At 44.6% G+C, this 23,169-nt stretch overlaps 1 protein-coding gene across 4 annotated transcripts in view; it reads left to right on the top strand.

The window, feature by feature from the left end:
• Positions 1–2,264: 2,264 nt before the first annotated feature.
• Positions 2,265–23,169, top strand: part of LOC146859552 (CD5 antigen-like) — a 721,628-nt gene continuing 700,723 nt past the window's right edge. For 2 of the 4 annotated variants that reach the window (XM_085650252.1, XM_085650249.1), the window contains exon 1: positions 16,350–16,457. The gene's annotated coding sequence lies outside the window, so the exon portion shown is untranslated. Of the gene's footprint in view, positions 2,325–16,349; positions 16,458–23,169 lie in introns of those variants that run through there. The other 2 variants (XM_085650250.1, XM_085650251.1) reach the window with 2 other exon arrangements.

Genomic DNA, 23,169 nt, shown 5'->3' with positions numbered 1-23,169 from the left:
CCCCCAGGCACGAGTCCTGTAAGTTGCGAACATAAAGAGACATAAGCTGGGACATACATGATAGGATTGGAGAGAGGGGTGGGATGGGAGGGACAGCATTGAAACAAGAGGCGCAGTGTTAACCGACCCCAATAAGTAGAATGTTTATGATTGGGCGACAGGCGCACTACAAGTTTAGGCAGTTTTAGCTTTAGAGCTACAGCACAGGGTGGCAGATTGACAAAAGGGAATGTTTTTGTTGTTTTTTCACCTGTTTAGTATGTATAATTCGTGATATGCTCGAGTTATGATTAGAGTCTCCAAAGAGCACACTACATCAACCACAGACATAGTGGAACGGGGGTGGGAACATCATGGGGGAGTGGAGACATATAAGCAATGGCATCACGCTCACTCAACACCATGACGATCTTGTCATGGAATATCAATGGTCTAGGTAACATAATTAAATGCACAACGGTCCTCCAATGCCTGCGTAGACACTCCCCAGACCTAATATTGCTTCAAGAGACACATCTAAATTGTAATCATTACTTAGCACTGAATTGATACGGCTACATATTAGTAGCCCACAAGGTATTTACATCTTGCTCAAGGGAAGTGGCAATACTAAGTATAAACACAACCCCCTTCATGACAGGCCACGCATGGTGTGACCCCGAGGGCAGACATGTGGCTCCAACTGGGACATGGGAGGGCTGAATTCTCAATGTGTGCTCCATTTATATACCACCAAAACTTAACTCAGAGACTCTTCAGAGCTCAACAAAACCTTACTTCATATGTTCCTAGCAATCCTAATACTGGGTTGTGACATGAACGCTATAACGTCCCCGGAGACATACAGAAGCACAAGGATAGAGCCACCAGACCAGGCCTGCTGCACACATTCGCAGTGGCGATGGGGCTAACACACTTATGGAGAGCTCATAACCCTAACACTAGGCAATACACACATATCTCAGTGGTACACAACAGAGGGTCCTGCCTGAACTATATATTTACACACAGTATACATGCAGGTCTTTTCAAGGATGCCCAACACAAAGCTAGAGGCATATCAGACCACTCACCAGTGGAGGTAGTGCTCCAGGGCCCCGTTAGGGATACACTCTGATGCCCCGTGTACAATCCTGCAATTCAGGGACAATGAGTTTATGGATAAATTCAGGGAAAGAAAAGAACAATACTTCAAAGACAATATGGGGACTGTCAGCTCCCAGTGTACTCTGTGTGAAGCATTAAGGCAGTGGCTAGGGGACATGTTGGGAGCGAAAGGAAAGAAAGGCGAGACTGTCACGGTAGCCACTCACCTGTTTATCCACGCTCTTCTTGAATGACGACTGAACCCCACTCTCCCCTGCAACTCCCCTAATCGCAGAGGTAATAGTTCACTCTGAAATCTGAGAAGTTCCCAGGTGGAAAGGGGGTTTGGAATTAAAAGGACAAATTAAGACACTCTCTGTATTTTTGGGACAGGACCTGTTCTGGCGACTCTTCGCCCTTATCCGTATTCAGTGTAGCGAGTAAACTGCTCCTGAGTTTCTGCGGCCCGAATCTATTTAACAAATAGACCATTCATTAGACCATAATATCAATGAAAGATTTGTCAATAAACACACAATGAAATAAACAATAGCATTTTCTCGTTATTACCTAAACGTCATTAGTTGTACTCCTACTTGTTAGTAAGAGTGTCTATTAGTTAGCATTGTGAGCTTTCTTTTCGCCCTGTAAAATAGTAAACGTAATATTTAACTACAGTTCCTACAAATGCTTATTAATGGCTTTGATTATTGTCTTCTTACACAATGCCCTTTACCCTTTTGAAGTGGTAATTACTCTTACAACTAATTTAGTAAATTCAAATATACAAATATTGGTTTAATATATGTGACCAACAACTTGAAAAGATTTTTATCCTAGCATTGTTTTTGGCAGTCTTTATAAGCACTCACAAATCCAATGCTTGTTTCTTGCTTCCCTTTAAACAATGTTTTTAGCGTTCCTTAAACTCTTGTAAAGCTCAGGGTTTCACATAAGTCAAACGATATCTTTAGCGCTTCCATAAACTATAATAAAACTCTGGTATTTCAAATAAGTGAAGTTAACTCACCGAAGGTTTTTTCTCAACGAGCGTTCGCCAGGTTGTATATTCACTGATCACTTATCTTTTTTTCATGGTTTAGTTTTCATGCAGATCCAGAGACCCGGAAGAAGATCCTCGGCTGGATGGAGTGGGAGGCGTCGCGTCAAGAACCAGCAAGGAGCTGAAGGGAAAGCAGCCGATGAGGGAGGCTGAAGACGAGCCGCTGGTGAAACAGGTAAGGGCTTTCCTGGACGAGACCAAGCACTGCCAGCTGTACGCGAGCGGTTCAAATACCCTTACTGCCGCTCGCGCGGTTTAAATACCCTTACTGGCGCTCGCGCGGTTTAAATACCCTTACTGGCGCTCGCGCGGTTTAAATACCCTTACTGGCGCTCGCGCGGTTTAAATACCCTTACTGCTGCTCGCGCGGTTTAAATACCCTTACTGCCGCTCGCGCGGTTTAAATACCCTTACTGCCGCTCGCGCGGCTTAAATACCCTTACTGCTGCTCACGCATGCCACGTGAGACTGGAGTGTTGCTGACAACACGTGCATGCTAAAGTTCAACGTTCACGCGTGTAGCGCAAATAGAGATTCTAAATAAAGGCACGTGAAACGCTGATTTCAACCAGTTAGCAGAACGTGCCTATGCTTTGACAGTTAACAGGTGCCTGAAATTATCCATGAGTTCTTTCCTCGTGCCTGAGTATTTATTTTAACGTAGAAAGACGATTTCTGCACAAGATTCAGTTGACCAGTTTGATAAATCTCAATAGTAATAAAAGATTATAGACATTCCAATTTGCTATACTAAACCTCAATAGTACTTAAAAGATTATAGACAGTCTGATCAAGATTCCTTAAGGGCACAATATAGATGGAGGGAAGAGGGCACAGCATGGGTGGATATCCGAATACTCATGACAGAGACATGTATGAGAAGTTGGAGTAGAAGATAACAGATCTTGAGAAACAAATAGGGTGAGAGGACATACTCGACCACACCCCAGGGCACAAACTGCGGCTCCAGCAATACGGGCTTAGAGAGCACAGCCAGATCTCATGCAATAGCCACACAAAGGCGTACGTACGTTGTGGATGAAAAGGCAAACAAACTAATAGCGTGGCTAGAGATGAGAGATAAATGTCGCAACTGAGCCGTAGAAATACAGAAATTTGACAGCTCTATAAGCAAATCAAGCAGAGAAATAGCTGAAGCCTTTGCAACTTACTATGAAGCACTATACAAGTCAGTCACAGCCAGAACGGCAGACAACAGCGCAGAGCTCTAGAGGGATCTCCGACTAACGGAACAGTCAATGGAAGACAGGGACGATATAGACAGGGATCTGAAAGAGGAAGAAATAGCAGGAACCATATGATATTTACATTCCGGTAAAGTGGCTGGCCTGAATGGACTACCCTCTGAATTGTACAAATGTGTGGCAGATAACGTAGCACAACTGATCTAGAAGGTGTAAATCTGCCTGAAGATCTAAGAATGGCTACCATCGCAGTAATTCCCAGCATGATGCAGCTCGTACAGACCCATCTTGTTACTTAACTTTGAAGCAAAGGTATTGGCAAAGGCCCTAGTAAATTGGATACAGATGATACTCAACAATAATCCACACTAATCAGTCGGGATTCATACCTCAAAGAAGCACCAGGCTAAACCTTCAGAGGCTCTTTGGAGTTATGTACGAAACAGCACTTAGACCTGCAACGGCTGCTGCTATAGTGGTGATGGATGCCCGCATGGCATTCAACAGTATTGAGTGGCCATACCTAATCACGGTATTGACTAGATTGGGTTTCAGACCACGATTTTGGGCATGGGTGACCCTTTTTTACAGCGACCCACTAGCAAGAATAATGGTAAATTGGGCTGTAAAACAGAAATAAACCTCTGCACTCCTAATCAAATATATATCAATTCATAGAGTTATTCAAGTCTATCGATTCAAAGTACGAGCAGGACATCAAAGTCCTTCTTGCCGTATCAGTTTAATATAAATATGTTCCAAAATTACAAGATTGAAAAAATATTAGTAATATAATCAGGATGATCAGCTTAGTGTGTCTATCCTCCTTCCAAGCGTTGAACCGGCAGCCGACACGTGTTTCGTTTCATAGAAACTTTTTCAAGGCTTCAATCGCTATTTAGCACGAATGACCGCACACTAGTGTAGGTCCGTCCAAGTCTTGTCATAGGAAGTCGTTTGTCCCTATTGAATTTGTCTTGAAAAACTAGGGTATGTTTTTTTCCTCTCTATAATGCAGTAGACCGCGTGAGACAGTGGCGGTGGAGAACCTGACTGGATTGGTGGTATATGGTGCCCGAGAAGATGACCCCAGTTGATACTGGTGTGAAACGGTACCACGGTGCAGAGTGAAGACACCCCAAGGTGGCGGAGACTGTATCTGGTTTGTGCCTTGGTGGTACCATGAGTGTTCACTCCGGACATTTGGGTATCTCTCCAAAGTTTAAAAAAATATATTTTATATCTAGGGCTCAGCATCTTTGGCCAGGTGATTTGTGGTGTCTTATGGTTGGGCATCTGTTGTCAGGCAGCCAGGGGCTCTTCTCCCCGCTATGTCTTATCCCCTCAGGGGGTTGGCAGCGTGAGGGGGGAATGAGGTTATGCCTCATTTTTGGCCTTGGTTTTGGCTGACCAACTATCACATTTTTGTTACTCACAGCCCATGGAGGCACATTCAGCCCAAGGAGCTCCAGGATCTAGGTGAAGTCTCTCTTCTGTTTTTATTTTTCAGCCCTGATTTCCGCCCTGATCATCTATCATCTATCTTTGGTACTTTCTCCTGGATTCTGGATGAAGATGACTACCCCTCTATCCTTGTGAGTAGGAAGGGAGTCTCAAGCGATCACTGAGGGAGCACAAAGACTCTTTACAGAAAGTGGACGAGGCGGCGGCCCCTCTTCTTTCCCACGGTGGCATAAACGGGTTAATCGGGCCGACACCCAGCCGTAGCCTTAAAAGATTTTCTTTGCTCACCAGCTTGGTTCCAACCTTGAGGTAGGGCTGAGGTTTTAGAACTTCATAGTTGTTAAGCACGACCCAGCCATGAGCTCTCTTGGATACCGATTTCTTGTCCTCGATATCCGATATGAGCTTAGTCAATTTTTTTACCATTGTTTTTGAAGACCAAATGGCTCATTGAAATGTTCCAGGCGTCTGCCAGACCGATGGCCTGCAAGGAATTCTGAAGGTAGATGTTAGCTGGCAATTTTCCTGTGCGGGACAGCTCTTGCCAAAGTTGATTGTTCAAGGACCCTGTCTCGCCGGCTCTAATTTTGTACCAACTCTTTAAGAAAGCTTTCCACCTTTCTATTTCCTGTTTCTGGATTCCAAATTCCAGCCTTCTTTGAGCTGGTGAAACATATTTAGGGAGCTGGAATATTGCCCGATAGGAGGTTGCGAATATACTGTCAAGAGTGGCAGCATCTTTTTCTGTCATGGCTTCGCTCCCGTAGATGATGACTGGCTGTAGTTTTGCTCATAGGACTTTTAAAAGGGGGTCTAGAGTTCAGTCTGGCAGCAGTTTCTTCAGGGGCTTTATTGCCAAACAGGTCATTATTCCCTTCCTTCATAAGGCTTCAAGCTGTGGTTTAAAAGAATTATTTTTATCTAAAAGTACACCCAAAAACTTGTTGGTAGTTACTTTCGTTTTTTTTAAATTTATTTTTAATGCATTCCGATATTAGAAATTATGGGTGGCATCAGAAAGGTGCTGAAGTCCCATCTGTGTTCTGCTAATCAGCACTAGGTCGTCGGCATGAAGTAAATTTGTCAGTACCATGGCGCCTAGCTTCGGGGATTGTGAGCATCCAGTTCTGCCGGCAAGTCCTCCAGGAAGAGGCTGAAGGGTATAGGGGCCAGGACACATCCTTGGTTTAAGCCCTTTCTTGTAATTTTTTTTTAAAGATGCCTTCCAGCGCCTAGTTTGATTCTGACCCATGAGTCGGTGTGCAGCTGTATAAGTTGGTCTAGGAGGGTTGATGTAATCCCCCATTCTTTCAGCTTTGATCAAAGTTCGGATCAATCTACGTGGTCGAAGGCCGCTGAATAGTCAATGAAGCAAAGATACAAGGGGTGTTTGCCTTGCTTTGCTGCATCCATGAGCATGGTTAAGGCCATAATATTAGTTATAGTTTCTTGCCCTTTGATGAAAACCTGTTTGGGTCGTTGGTATAATACTATTTCTTGTGGACCAGGCGACCAGATCTTTAAGTAAAATACCTGCATAGTATTTGGCCTCGGTGTCAATCAAGGCTATCAGCCGATAGTTGTTTGGGTCGGATCTCGCACCTTGCTTGAATATGGGACTGATGATAGAGCCTCGCCATGACTCTGGGATTTCTGTTATTCTTATAGCATACCCTATTACTGGGACTAGTGCGTAGCTCCAGAACTCAGTGTCCTGTTTATATAGCAACGGTGGTATGCCGTTCGGTCCCGGTGCACCTACTCGTTTGCCTCTAAAGATTTCTTTGCGTATATCTTCGTTCAGGGTTGTTTTTTGCATATCATCTAGATTAATTGGGCAGTCATGGCTTGATGGAGAAGCTACCTCAGGCGGTGAACGGCCAAATTATAGAATCCAATATATAGACAGAACAGAATCTCGACTCTAAAATATAGATAGGACAGAATATCGAATTATCAAACTATAGATAGGACAGAATATCGACTCTAAAATATAGATAGGACAGAATATCGAATTATCAAAATATAGATAGGACAGAATATCGAAATTGGGGTATGAAACATCGATTTCCATAATATAGAATTTAAAAATATAGATTTCCATAATATCATTTTTTTTAGTGTTATGTATGGTAGTATATGTGTTAAAATTATGTATTATTTTTGTAATGTATGTTTAATTGTTTTAAACTAATGAATGTTATGTAATTTAATTTTTGCGTAATTTAATTCCGTAGCGGGTTGTGGGTTTATAGGGGAATAGGGTGGGAAGTAATTTAATTATGGTAAATTAAATATTAAGGGGCCGATTCCGATCCTATATTTTATTCCCCCATACGACTCGGATCTGTAAATTTTTCCATACGAAACGTACGAGTCCCGTCCGACCCATGAAGTACGATTCGTATGTGAAAAATACATACAAATCCACCCCATGTGTACGAATTAGAGTCTGGAAAAGTTGTACGACACGGACCCGGACACTTTTCCATACAAATTGTAAAAATAGAGTCGGAACGTACAAGTACGTTCCGGACCGGCTTGCCGAATTACGATTTGTATGGAAAACGTCCATCTCGTACACGGGGAATGACTTCTACATGCGATGGCGGTGTACACACCGTACCTAGCAATGGTGGGGTACGCACCGTACATAAGCGATGGCGGTGTACGCACCGTACCTAGCAATGGCGGGGTACGCACCGTACAGAAGCGATTGTAGTGTACGCACCATAACCAGCAATGGCGGGGTACGCAACGTACATAAGCGATGGCGGTGTACGCACCGTACCTAGCAATGGTGGGGTACGCACCATACATAAGCGATGGCGGTGTATGCACCGTACCTAGCAATGGCGGGGTACGCACTGTACCTAGCAATGGTGGGGTAAGCACCATACATAAGCGATGGCGGTGTACGCACCGTACATAGCAATGGCGGGGTACGCACCGTACATAGCAATGGCGGTGTAAGCACCATACATAAGCGATGGCGGTGTACGCACCGTACCTAGCAATGGCGGGGTACGCACCGTACATAAGCGATGGCGGTGTACGCACCGTACCTAGCAATGGCGGAGTACGCAATGTTCAGACGCGATGGCAGTGTACGCACCATACCTAGCAATGGCGGGGTACTCACTGTACATAAGCGATGGTGGTGTACGCACCGTACCTAGCAATGGCGGGGTACGCACCGTACCTAGCAATGGCGGGGTACGCAACGTACATAAGCGATGGCAGTGTACGCACCATACCTAGCAATGGCGGGGTACGCACCGTACATAAGCGATGGCGGTGTACGCACCGTACCTAGCAATGGCGGAGAACGCACTGTACCTAGCAATGGCGGGGTACGCACCGTACATAAGCGATGGCGGTGTACGCACCGTACCTAGCAATGGCGGGGTACGCACCGTACATAAGCGATGGCGGTGTACGCACCGTACCTAGCAATGGCGGAGAACGCACCGTACCTAGCAATGGCGGGGTACGCACCGTACATAAGCGATGGCGGTGTACGCACCGTACCTAGCAATGGCGGGGTACGCACCGTACATAAGTGATGGCGGTGTACGCACCGTACCTAGCAATGGCGGGGTATGCACCGTACATAGCAATGGCGGTGTAAGCACCGTACATAAGCGATGCCGGTGTACGCACCGTACATACACAACACATGGGGGGTGTGCCTGTACGACTCATACCCCTGTACCGTACTGACCCATGGACACTGTAAAACAGCACAAGGAGGGTCTATTTGACTCGCACAACACCACAAAACACGTCTACACTGCATAAAAAATGGAAAGGACTTACCTGGACACAACCAACCAGGCAAACAGAGGGGCAAACTCACAACCACCCTTTATAACACACCCACCAAAAATTCAAACTGAGCCCCACCCACAAATTGACCAATAAAAAGGGCCAACACACACAAACCATGAGCCTTTGCAACAGACTCACTGCAGATAAACAGCACACACAAACAACTGCACCCATCCACCTTAACTTACACACCTTCACACATCCTCCTTCACACATACCCCCTCTTCACATTCAGACCCACACCGTCCCATTCAGACCCACACAGCCACAACCATCCACACCCTCACCCCACACCATGCCCACTGACAAGAATCCAAAGTTCACAAGTTAGGAGCTGGAGATCCTTGTCAATGAAGTCATCAGAGTCGAGCCACAGCTGTTTGAAACATTGGTCAGACAGACCAGCATAGCTGAAAAATCATGCCTGTGGCAGAGGATTGTCGATAGGGTGAATGCTGTTGCACCTATCAGAAGGACCAGAAACGATTGCCAAACCAAGTGGTACGATCTGCGGAGGGCTGTCAAGAGAAAAATGACTGAGGACTACGCCCAGAGCAACATCACTGGAGGTGAGGCACCCCGCAGACCAGTACATTACCATCCCTGGGAGGAGAAGGTGATGGGCATGTTTCCGCCGGTGGGAGTACATGGACTCCAAGGACTTCCAGAGCCTGGTGAGTACGCAAACAACTTACGTAACAGGAGGGGAATGGCATCCACACCCCAACTACACCAAATGCATGCAACTACCCCCAAGCCATCACCGGCCACAACCACTGTCAAAAACAATCCTAATGCCAATAACATGTGTATGCCCCATCGAGAAAGCATTCCATGATATGTCCCATGCTACACAAAGCACCAACCCAAGAATGGATGTCCGGTATGCAGGGAGGGTGGGTGGCACAAAACGCTTTTTTGAATTCCAAATCAGACACAATTGCCCTCATCCCATATGTCCCAGCTACATACCCATGCACCATGCGCAATGCACAGGGATTGGGAAAGTACTGACAAGATAGCGCACACTCGGCCCTGGTGTAGGCAGCACATGGCCTTCCTGTGACCAGTGCAAACACAAACACCAAGACAACAAGGTCAGATAGCTAGGACAGGAACTCACACTCACTGTCATGGCAGCATGCTCCATGGGGGGACAGCTACATCACCTGGGAGCCCCAGTGCCAAATCACACTACACCCACCAGCAGGCCCTGTCACCCACAACCCTTACATAAGCAAACACCATCAGGACAGGCAATGGATTCACCCACTGTCACAATGGACATGCAACACAACAAGACCAATACATAGCCGAAGAAGCACCCAAGCCGCAATTCGACATGTCAAAGACTCAGGAGAACATATCAATCTGTCCCCCGCAACATACCCATCCACAAGTGAACATTGAGGAGAATGCTAGGCACATACGACTACCTGGAGGAACAGTGCCAACTTGAATGTATATGAAACATGCATTTAGCATGAAACAGCATTAACATTGTCTGTCTCTCACACACAGGGCAACGTGATGAACATCCCCCCAACAATGGGGGGGAAGAATCACAGTCACAGGCTCTGGAGGAACCTGACCCCACCGGCAGCGACGCCTCTCAACACTCCGCGGATGACACCGACCGACCTGGACCCTCTGGTGTCCAAGCCCCTGCAGCATCTGGTTCAGGGACATCTGTGCCAACCGCCACCCCCATGACTGCCACATCCCAGGAGACCCCGAGGAGCCCTGCCCACACTGAACAACTGCAGTACAAAAGGGGGTGGTGATGGACGGAGCATCAGAACCAATCAAACACTCACACCCAGTCAACAGATCTGGGTTTGATCCATCACCGTTCTTTAGCCCACTCTGCCACCCCAGTTCAGACATAGCCATATGCAAATCATTCTGACCCTGTGCCTCATGGGAACAGTCCAGCCCGAACTGCCAAGCCATGCCTTTCCTGGACCGGAAACAAGCTTCCTAGGATCGGTTTCTGGCATTTCAGCCGTCTTCAGCCAGGCTTGCTTGAATCCAGTGGCAAAGTGAGCAAGGGACTCACGTCTGAGCATACCCTGCCAACTTATGGCGAACAAAGCGGTTCAAAAGGGGGTGGTGATGGACGGAGCAATAGACCCAATCAAACACTCACACCCAGTCAACAGATCTGGGTTTGATCCATCACCGTTCTTTAGCCCACTCTGCCACCCCAGTTCAGACATGGCCATATGCAAATCAGTCTGACCCTGTGCCTCATGGGAACAGTCCAGCCCGAACTGCCAAGCCATGCCTTCCCTGGACCGGAAACAAGCTTCCTAGGACCGGTTTCTGGCATTTCAGACGTCTTCAGCCAGGCTTGCTTGAATCCACATGTGTCCTTTACATTTGAACAAATGTAAAGGACACATGTTATGAAATGGAGAAAATGAGGTACTGTGAATTCATTACTGGTCAGCCTGCTTGCACTAAAAGTCAACTACAGTTTCACAGTTCACAATCCAACACCTTGATCAGGCACCACATCAAGTGAAAGCAGCTGACATATTTTAAGTGGTACACTATCACACATGTACCAAAGTTTGGCTACCTGCCATGTAATCTATGCATTGCACAACGAGAACCATGTCCTTTTACTGGGATTACGAGCACGTAAAAAAGTAAGCCTTAACAAGTACACATAGTGGTAGTGGTAGTGGAGCAGATACAATTGTTAATTAAAAGAAACAATAAAATGGTGGTAGGAGTTAGCAGCACATCTCGAGATAGAACTGCATTGAGGAAGCCTTGAATCTCTTCCAACAGATGGCCAAGGTTCTCACATGCCAAACATATGTGTAGAGTCTGTGCTCCATTTAGGACACCGGGGGCATCGAGTGCCTCTGCTGGTTCCCCATTTTGTAATTTTACTTGTGGCATAATATAGAAAAAAGCACGTGTTGTAGAGCTGGGCTTGCAAGTTGGCCGATAGTATATCGCTTTGAGCTGATGGAAGAGCTGACTGCAAAACATTGTCAGTTATGTCTGTTTTTATTTGCCATTTCCCGGAGATCCTAGCCAAATCATCCAGCATTAAGCTGATTAGAATGCCATAGATGGTCACGATTCGAGGGGTATTTGGATCGGTCAGTCTTTCTATAAATTTGCATTTAACAAACCCTGAGGGCCCACCTGCCTTCCATGATAAAAAAATCCTTATAGCTTTGTATTTAAAAACCTCTTTATGGCTTACACCAAATTGTGTTTTAAGATCTTCAAATGCCAAGACCCCTTCAGGAGAATACAGGACCCCCAGTTTGTTGATACCGGCATTAAATTAAGCCAAGTTGAAAAGTAAGAGCCCCCGAATATATCTGGCAGATTCTCGTTGCTACCTATAGACTTATAGTGGTTCATTCTCCCAATCCCTAATAGTTTACGGACAGCGGTGAAGGCCTTACAGGTTCCCACAAGGGTCTTGAACCTTACTTTGTTATAGTACCCATATTCAAGCTGATGCCATAAACATCCCCAAGCTTCTCGGCCAAGTAACAGCTCGAACGGGGAGGGTAGATCCGTAATTTACACTTGAGGCCGGTCTTGTAGCAATACAGGACAGATCTGCATGATGGTGGCCCAAATAATATATTTTTAGGTTTGGAAGCACCCAGCCACCTCTCTCCCGAGGAAGAGACAGCTACTTGAGGGACGTTCTTGGCTGCGAATGAGCCCATATAACCTGCGAGAAAAGAATGTCAAATTTCTTTAGCGTTGAATTGTTAAATTCGAGATGGATAGCTCTGAAGAAGTATACATTTTATGAAAGAAATAATTGTGAGAACGATGCACCGGCCAACTAAGGACATGTGTAAGTTATTTAGTTGATGCAATGCCTTCTTCATCTCTGAAACTAATGGGACTAAATTTTCCCTAACTATCAAATCAGTATTGGCCACGATATTCACACCAAGATATCTAGCTTTGGTGACGACTCTATTGTCTATCCAGTTAAATTTTGTAGTTCACAATTATTTGGGTTTTCCCTTATTTAATGCATATCCGGAGACCTCTCCGAAGATCTGAGCCTCGAGTTCTATTGCTTCTATTGACTTCTTTTCTTGATGCTTCTTCTTAACCTCACACTTGTGTGTTTTACTAATGTTTTGTCTTCTTGAAAATATTGTCTGTTCAGCTTCACACAATTAGTCTTTGTTATTTTATTGAACTGCTGGGTTATGTTGTTATTTCAGTGCTCCACACATCATTTCCTTGTGTTTGCTTTGTTTGCCCTAAGTTGGCAGGGTATCCCCAGACGTGGGTTCCTTGCTCACTTTGCCACTGGATTAAAGAAAGCCTGGCGGATGAGGGGTGTTACCCCAAACCGGTCCCAGGATGCTTCTTTCCGGTCCAAGGAAGATTTAGTTTGGCAGTTCAGGCAGAACTGTTCCCATGAGGCACAGGGTCAAGAGTGATTTGCATATGGCGGGGTCTGAACTTGGTGGTGAAGTGAGCTAAAGAACGATGATGGATTCAACCCAAGTCTGTGACTGGGGGTGAGCGTCTGAAAAGTTTCAGAGCTCCGTCCATCATCTCCTTGTGTTTGTCATGTTGTCATTACCAGACCCATGCGTGGCCGGTGTGTTTACAGAGTGGTGGGTGGGGGGAGTTTAGAGAGGAGGGGGGGGGCGAGACAAAAATAAAGAAAAATAAGAAAAACATGCACCTGCCGCCTCACTGCGTTGCTGCGTTGTGCCCCTCTCCTCTGCAGGCACAGGGTCCCAGAATGAACAGTGCCCAACACTGCCCCTCCAGCCAGACATCTCGCGGGCCCCACCCCCAAGCCCTTGCTCCAAGCGAAAAAAATACAATGAAAATTAACAAGAGTTTTTTATTATTTTATATTTTATTTTCAGGGTGTTGGCAGGAGCTGCCCCTTACCAGACCTGCATTTTCAATTGAATTTGGGCCTCTTTGTACCAGTCCTTATGCTGCTTTTTACAAAAACATCAAATATGCTGCAACCCTACTAGGTCTGTTAATATTTTTTTCACACAAAGTTTAAAATCTTATTACCATTGACGTGTGTTCTGTTAAAATCAAATTAAATAGAGATCAGTTCATTTTTATACATAAGCTAGAACATTTTTGTTAATAACACTTGTAATTGAACGTCACATGCTGAGCTCTAGAGGCGTTCTCGAGCACAATCACAGGTGCTTTTTCTTACGTACGTATGTTAATGGTACTTATTAAACCGACCTCCAAAGGATAACAGGCTGTGACCACCCTGTAGTTTTTAAACCTCTGAGACAGGCCAAGCACATATTTTCATAGTGGCGACGTTGTTCCACTAAGTCACCAGACCTGGCGTATTATGCACACTGCTTATTCTTTTGCATTAATTAATTTAATATCTCCATCCTTCTCACGTGCTATTTCACCTCACCCTAGAGCATTCTATATTATTAAAAGCTACTTTTTAAAATATTATTCTATGTGTACCACTCTCGCATAATGTTTTTACAATTGTAAATTCATGGATTTAATAAAATATGGGTTTGCACTTGTAAATATATTTAGTCAAACATACCTCCTCATACAGCTGCCTCATTGTGGTGTTACCAACACGTGAAGGGGCTTGCAGCCCACCCACTGCTTACCATTGGTTGAGTTTACAATCACTCTCAATCGATGGCTTGCCTTTTCCATTTGTGTCTGTTACTCTCTTAAGCATTCCTAATTCACTGGTGTCATAACATTGCTTCCTTTTAAAGAACTGCTTTTTTCTTGACATAAGCACTGCATGAGAGTTCATATATTTTCTCACTAGCACATGAATACAACCAGTATAAAACCAATATATAACATTTAGCAACAATCCACATAAATAAATATATATACTCCATACCATGCCACATAATTCCACTCAGATTATTTTCACTCAACATTACATAGTTCCATGGCCCTCAAATCAACTCAACATGTTTCCATTACACACCACATAATTCAACAAGAAACCACATAATATAAAGCAGCTAACTTTGTATAATGTATAATAATGTTAGCTTCTGTTTTATGTTTTATGGTTTTTATTATTGCTTAACAATAATTTTATTGCATCTTTTTAAAGCAAATACTGCAATGGTTTTCAATAACTATGTAAAATAAATAAACATAAACTTAAAGTTAAACATTCTATAAATCAGCAACACAATAACATAACACACCACATATATACAATCCACACCACATAATTCCACATCACACTACAAAATTCAATAGCACACAACATAATTCAAATCCTCGACATAGCAATCCACAACACAAAATCCTATACCGTTTACTGTCTATAACACAAGATCTCACTCCACATAATAAAGTACCACATAAATACTATCCAATGAATCAATCGATCAACCTTTATTGTGCGATTATTTAAGACCATTGCAACTATAAAACAATATATCAAAATGTCTCATGTGATAAGATCATGTTTTAAATACATTTTGATAAAGCAATGTTAGCCGAGTTGTTGAAATATTGAGCCCTTATTTGTGTGGCAACTTGTCCCATTCTGTACATCTCGGGTTTGCTGACGACCTGTTAAAAAAAAAAGGTTAATTTAAACATTTTAAGAGTTTTTCATTGCAAAGTTGTGGGTAGGCCTGCCGTTTTTCCATTTTTCCTCTTGTATGGCCAATTCGGGCGCTGCATGGATAATTGCTTTCCATATAATTCCACTGCACACCTTTCTACTGCATTCCACATGCATCTACTTCAGTCCAAAACAGAGAAGTAAAAACATTTACATTTACAACGTCAAGAGCTCTAACTCTAGCACATGCGACACCTATTGTATTGCAAATGCTTGTTTGGTGGGGCTGTCTTTGTGATCTCTAAGGCAGGGGTCACAGAGGCTCAGGCAGGAGTTGCAAAGAAGCCAGGGTCACAGGTGGCCCCACTGGCTGGGTGTTGGCCTTTTCCTATGGGAGTTGCAAAGAAGCCATGGTCATAGGTGGCCCCACTGGCTGGGTGTTGACCTTTCCTATGGGAGTTGCAAAGAATCCAGGGTCACAGGTGGCCCCACTGGCTGGGTGTTGGCCTTTTCCTATGGGAGTTGCAAAGAAGCTAGGGTCCCAGGTGGCCCCACTGGCTGGGTGTTGGCCTTTTCCTATGGGAGTTGCAAAGAAGCCAGGGTCAGTGGTGGCCCCACTGGCTGGGTGTTGGCCTTTTCCTATCGGAGTTGCAAAGACGCCAGGGCCAGTTGTGGCCCCACTGGCTGGGTGTTGGCCTTTCCTATGGGAGTTGCAAAGAAGCCAGGGTCACAGGTGGCCCCACTGGCTGGGTGTTGGCCTTTTCCTATGGGATTGATGGTGGGAGAAAGTCCAGCTGGGGTGCTGCTGTTTCTAGAGTAGATAACATTTCACCCCTCAGGTCTTTTTTGCGTCCACCATTGTTGTTATTTGTTTTTAAGTCGCACAGTGATCAGCGCGGCTGTCACGCGTTATTCCCCCCCCCCCGGGGATGGGTGCCCTGAAGATGACGCAAAGTAAATAAAGGCTGCTGGAGTCGATCCACGTCCTGTAGCGCAAACGTTGAAAAGATATTTGTGGAAGAACCAGGTGTGGGGAGGCTCGTGTTTGTTCTGTCTGTCTGTCCCATGATGGCCCCGCCCTCAAAGCGTCAGAGCTGTAGGGGGGTTGTGTTCCCTCCTTAAGGTATGACGCACTCCTTCAGAAAACTGAAGTAAGTGCACAGTGAACACAGGAGAAGCTCTCCCAGGGCAGCATCGACCGAACCAGCACCCACACAAGGCGTTTGTGACTGTCCCAGAGGTAAGCAGCCTGGATATCACAGGTTAAAGGTCATTTCTCAATTCTGTGTTCATTCTGTGCCAAGCAGGGAGTTGAATCTCTCGTGCATTTTATGCGCAGCCGTGTTAATGAGGCTTGAACCCAGCCGACTAGCAACATAGCAATGTCCATTAATCTGGGACCTGGAAACTATACAGTTGTGTACATGAATCAGGTCCTGTGTCATGATATTACATTCACATATTCACAAGTGCACTGCGCTCCACTCATCTCTTTAGGTTGGGTTTAGATTCACAGAGAGTAGATGGTTTCCCACAGCACCTCAGAGACAGTCCTGTGTTTCTTTTTAATGTCATTAAGCATGGGTTGTGCAGCAGGGGGCTTTATTAATGAACCCAGCCCTTTTCCTTCCATTTGCCAGTCTCACTGAGGCATTGAGTGGCAGCTTCATTGGAGAAAAGTCACCTTGGTGGTGATGGCCAGAAGGGAGTTTCCATAGTCGCCCCACATTGATTTGGGGAGAGGATGTGGCCTAACGGCTAGGGCGGTCAAGCTCAAATCTGAGGAACCAGGTTCAGGTCTCAGCAACAACGCTCAAGATCCTGTGATTCTGGGCAAATCACTTAAACGCCCTGTGCCTAAAAAAATTAATGTGTCCTTGTGTAATTCAACTGGTGCTCTTGTGAAGCGCTCTGATACCTTCGGGTCAAATTAGCGCTATATAAAACTCCGGAAAGCAAAAAAACAAAAAATATAGTCAATCTGGGAGAGGACAGGACCAGGGAGTGTGTCACAGTTTGAAGTCATAAATTAAATGTTTGGTTTCTTTAGGATTTTAATTTGGTTTCAGGTGCTGTTAGCTGTTGTGTTGCTGTGCTAGTGCAGATGTGGTTGATTGTCCAACAGAACGTGCAAACACCCAAAGCAGTATTGGTCAAATGTCCACCTGAAGCTCCACCCAGAAGGACAGATGTTCACACAATGCAGCAAGGCAAGTTGCAGCGCTGATTAAAATTCAGAGGGCAGAAAAGTGACATATCTCTCAAGATAGGGTGCATTCCCGATCTCTGCCTGCACTGGCACACAATCTGCAGCCCAGCACCAACGCAGGCACGCTTGCACCATGGAGCAACGGTGCCTGTTTTACAGGCTGCACTGGCACACAATCTGAAGCCCAGCACCAACGCAGGCACGCTTGCCCCATGGAGCAACGGTGCCTGTTTTACAGGCTGCACTGGCACACAATCTGCATCCCAGCACCAACGCAGGCACGCTTGCACCATGGAGCCCTGGTGCCTGTTTTACAGGCTGCACTGGCACACATTCTGCAGCCTAGCACCAACGCAGGCACGCTTGCACCATGGAGCAACGGTGCCTGTGTTACAGGCTGCACTGGCACACAATCTGCAGCCCAGCACCAACGCAGGCACGCTTGCACCATGGAGCAACGGTGCCTGTTTTACAGGCTGCACTGGCACACAATCTGCAGCCCAGCACCAACGCAGGCACCCTCGCACCATGGAGCAACGGTGCCTGTATTACAGGCTGCACTGGCACACAACCTGCAGCCCAGCACCAACGCAGGCACGCCTGCACCATGGAGCAACGGTGCCTGCACTGGCACACAATCTGCAGCCTAGCACCAACGCAGGCACGCTTGCACCATGGAGCAACGGTGCCTGTTTTACAGGCTGCACTGGCACACAATCTGCAGCCCAGCACCAACGCAGGCACGCTCGCACCATGGAGCAACGGTGCCTGTATTACAGGCTGCACTGGCACACAACCTGCAGCCCAGCACCAACGCAGGCACGCATGCACCATGGAGCAACGGTGCCTGTTTTACAGGCTGCACTGGCACACAATCTGCAGCCCAGCACCAACGCAGGCACGCTTGCACCATGGGGCAACGGTGCCTGTATTGAAGGCAGGATTGTTCTTTTGCAGGCAATGAGGGATGTGGATGGATGTTCACTTGGGTACAAAGGTGATGATGAGATTCTGGGGATTCACTTGAGGTTTTGGAGGAGGGCGGGGTGAGCGGCAGGGGGATAGTATAATGGTAAGGAGAGAAAAGTCGAGTGAAGCCAACCCTGTGGCTTGGTAAATCTGGGGTCACAAATGTCACTTCTTTTCTATTCTTCACTTATTGTGTAAGCATTATAAATATATTTTTGAGTGTGTGAGTTTGTGTTTTGTTAAAGATCTCTGTATTTACAAATGAATATATTACTCATTTCGGCTGAAGTGACTATTAATCAATACACTCCCCGGGCTACTTCCTGTGTTAGGTAAATACTACAAAAGTTGAAATAATTTAGACATTTTGATTATATTCTTCTTCTTTTCAGGTTCATGAGAGAGTTATTGTAAAAAATCAGATACTTGCAACAATGATAAGCATTTTCTTTAAGTTAGTTCCTTATATTTTAAAAGGGTCTCGACTGCATATAAAGGAAACCTTATATCGAAAATGAAGGTGTAAGCGCAATTTCACACAGACTGCAATCGCAGCTCTGCAGACACATGGGAGACCCCTGGAGTACCGATGCCCTGGGTACCTCAGTATCATATACTAGGGACTTACAAGGGTACCCCAGTATGCCAATTTTGGGATGTACAAAGCACTGACCGTGTCATTTAGAGAGGAGAGCAATGCCCCCGGGGTCCTGGTTAGCAGGATCCCAGTGAACTACAGGCAAAGCACATTGACAACTGGGAAAAAATGGGGGTCTCAATGCCAGAAAGATCCTTCTATCCTACATATCTATTCTAAACCATTCATAAAAAAGGGCCCCTACCTTTATTCAAAGGCTTATAAGATGCTAAGTTAAATGGATGTGGGGAAAAAGTCTTAAATAAATTAATCTTAATAATATTGAAAGACTTCACTGATGATGAAGAATTGATATCCGTAAAGAAAGGTGCATTTAAAGGTGTTCACTCTTTTGACATAGCAAGGGAGGCAACTGATTTGAAAGAAAATCTTTTTTGCTGTTCTGTAGATTTTTAGGCGGCCTTCGATTAGGTGAATCATGAAATACTTTGGGCGGACTGGAAGAAGATAGGGATGCCTCGTCGATCATTATGTTTACTTAAAGAACTCAATCGTGAGAGTAGTAGTGAGTAGTAGCGAGAGTAGTAGAGAGGGAATAGTAGAGAGTGAGTAGTAGAGAGTGAGTAGAGAGTAGAGAGTAGTAGAGATAGTAGAGAGCGGGTAGTAGAGAGTAGTAGAGAGAGTAGTAGAGCGTGAGTAGTAGAGAGTAGAGAGTAGTAGAGTAGTAGAGAGTGAGTAGTAGAATAGTAGAGAGTAGTAGAGAGTGAGTAATAGAGTAGTAGAGAGTGAGGAATAGAGTAGCAGAGAGTGAGTAGTAGAGAGTGAGTCATATAGTAGTAGAGAGTGAGTAGTAGAGAGTGAGTAATAGAGTAGTAGAGAGTGAGTAGTAGAGGGTGGTAGAGAGTGAGTAGTAGAAAGTAGTAGAGAGAGTAGTAGAGAGTGAGTAGTAGAGGGTAGTAGAGAGTGAGTAGTAGAAAGTAGCAGAGAGAGTAGTAGAGAGTGAGTAGTAGAGAGTGAGTAGTAGAGAGTAGTAGAGAGAGTGAGTAGTACAGACTAGAGAGTAGTAGAGAGTAGTAGAGAGTGAGTAATAGAGTAGTAGAGAGTGAGTAATAGAGTAGGAGAGAGTGAGTAGTGGAGAGTGAGTAATATAGTAGTAGAGAGTGAATAGTAGAGAGTGAGTAGTAGAGTAGTAGAGAGTGGGTAATAGAGTAGCAGAGAGTGAGTAGTAGAGAGTGAGTAGTAGAGAGTAGTAGAGAGTGAGTAATAGAGAGTGAGTAGTAGAGCAGTAGAGAGTGAGTAGTAGCGAGTAGTAGAGAGTGAGTAATAGAGTAGTAGAGAGTGAGTAGTAGAGAGTAGTATAGAGTGAGTAATAGAGTAGTAGAGAGTGAGTATTAGAGAGTAGTAGAGAGTGAGTAGCAGAGAGTAGAGAGTGAGTAGTAGAGAGTAGTGAGTGAGTAGTAAAGAAGTAGAGAGTGAGTAATAGAGTAGTAGAGAGTGAGTAATAGAGAAGTCAAGAGTGAGTAGTAGAGTGTAGTAGAGAGTGAGTAGTAGAGAGTAGAGAGTAGTAGAGAGTGAGTAGTAGAGAGTAGTAGAGAGTGAGTAGTAGAGTAGTAGGGAGTGAGTAGTAGAGAGTGAGTAGTGCAGTAGTAGAGAGTAGAGAGTAGTAGAGAGTGAGTAGTAGAGAATGAGTAGTAGAGAGTAGAGAGTAGTAGAGAGTGAGTAGTTGAGAGCGAGTAGTAGAGAGTGAGTAATAGAGTAGTCGAGAGTGAGTAGTTGAGAGCGAGTAGTAGAGAGTGAGTAATAGAGTAGTCGAGAGTGAGTAGTAGAGAGTAGTAGAGAGTGAGTAGTAGAGAGTAGTAGAGAGTGAATAGTAGAGAGTGAGTAGCAAGCTTACATTAAAGATCTTCAGCAGGGGGAGTTACTGCAATATTTTGGTATTGATGTAGATGCTCCATAGCCACGCAGAGTCCACATTGCCCTGCCATCCTTACACCTTCAGACATACATGTGTCTAATTTTGAAACCATTTGTGTTTCGTCTGCATCAGCGCAAATGGTAATGTTGGCCAAAGCATGGAAATTACACAATCTCTTGCTGATGCGCTGCACAGGTCAGGCCAACAGAACAAATGAAAACAGAACAAGGCACGCGCATCAATCACTAGAACGCCAAACAAGCAGTGGGAACTCAAAAGCACTCTATGAGTCTCCAATAATGAACACAGACTTCTTAACAAGCAACACCCCACAAACATGCCACATCAGTTTTGAGGTGCACTGAGAGTGGATGTAAGGCTTGCTTCCTCCAGAATTACACAGAATCACCAGTACAACGGTGTTCAAACTGAAAGTCAAAAGACTCCTTCAGTAATTGGGCAACCCACCTTGGCCCATTGACATTGTTCCTTCCTCCATTGTGTCAACATCTATTAAACTTTTCTTTTTTTTTTTCTTTTTTCTTTGACTCTTTGTTCTGCTGTCCTTACACTGTACTTTGTTTAACTTAACTTCAAGGTGAACTTTCGTGCACTTTACGGTTAATTTGTGTTTTTTTTTTTTTTTTTTTCCTGTGGTTGTGTCCTGTTCTAGTTTGAATGTAAAGCGCTCTGATATCCCCTGGGATCTTGTTCGCGCCATATAAAACTTTATAAATAAAAATAAAAAATAAATAAAATAGAACAAAAACAAGCCTTATTTATGGAATAGGGTGCATTATTAGAGCTGCTTGTGCCTAGGAGACACACCCTCTTTTAATTTCAAAATACAAACAGGGGAGACATGTCGTCGGGTCTGGTTCTCTGTTCAGAGCGCGTCATATCTAATAATAAATGCACTTAGGAGCCTCACCAGCATTTTAAATAATAAATTAGTCTAATTTCCAAATCCAGGTTTTCAATTTGGCGGATTTCACCATCACAATTTTGCAGTAAATGTGGACTATATGTATTGTGTATAATTACCTGCAGATCTTTTATACAACCACCCTCCCCCCAAAAAAAACCCACTTATTTCCCAATTTAATATTTTCACAAACACATATCTGGAGCTTAGCTCCTGCCCATTTGGTTGGATGGAAAGGTGATAATTACATACACATAAGGGTATTAGTGGGAATTAACACTGTTTAATCATTACGATGTAGTAACGTTGTTTTGTATTTCTTTTAATTAGGATGGTCCGTTTTGGCCTAATCCAAGATGGCCGATATTTACACCCTTCATTTGAGTAGATGAAATTTGACAAGAGGCCTCGCTGAATATGGTTGGAAATCGGTATACAACCTTTACAACGCAACTTTTACAACGCACTACACTTACAACGCATTTTTTACAACGCAACATCCACTACAACGCATTCCATTACAACGCAGGCCACTACAACGCATTTTTAAAAACTACCTTTACAACGCATTCCATTACAACACATACTACCTTTACAACGCATACCATTACAACGCATAATTTTACATTAAAACCCCTACACTATCCAACACTTACCCTACTGTTGCACCCCCTGGAGTTAGAATAGTAATTTTTACCCCTATACTATCCAACACTTGCGCTACTGTTGCACCCCCTGGAGTTAGAATAGTAATTTTTACCCCTATACTATCCAACACTTGCCCTACTGTTGCACCCCCTGGAGTTAGAATAGTAATTTTTACCCCTATACTATCCAACACTTACCCTACTGTTGCACCCCCTGGAGTTAGAATAGTAATTTTTACCCCTATACTATCCAACACTTGCCCTACTGTTGCACCCCCTGGAGTTAGAATAGTAATGTTTACCCCTATACTATCCAACACTTGCCCTACTGTTGCACCCCCTGGAGTTAGAATAGTAATTTTTACCCCTATACTATCCAACACTTGCCCTACTGTTGCACCCCCTGGAGTTAGAATAGTAATTTTTACCCCTATACTATCCAACACTTACCCTACTGTTGCACCCCCTGGAGTTAGAATAGTAATTTTTACCCCTATACTATCCAACACTTGCCCTACTGTTGCACCCCCTGGAGTTAGAATAGTAATTTTTACCCCTATACTATCCAACACTTGCCCTACTGTTGCACCCCCTGGAGTTTACCCCTATACTATCCAACACTTGCCCTACTGTTGCACCCCCTGGAGTTAGAATAGTAATTTTTACCCCTATACTATCCAACACTTGCC

The sequence above is a fragment of the Triturus cristatus genome, chromosome 3_2 (genome assembly GCF_964204655.1).
Source record: "Triturus cristatus chromosome 3_2, aTriCri1.1, whole genome shotgun sequence".
NCBI classification, from domain to species: Eukaryota; Metazoa; Chordata; class Amphibia; order Caudata; family Salamandridae; genus Triturus; species Triturus cristatus.
Note: the sequence above shows the minus strand (reverse complement) of the source record. Positions and strands in the feature narration are given on the sequence as shown.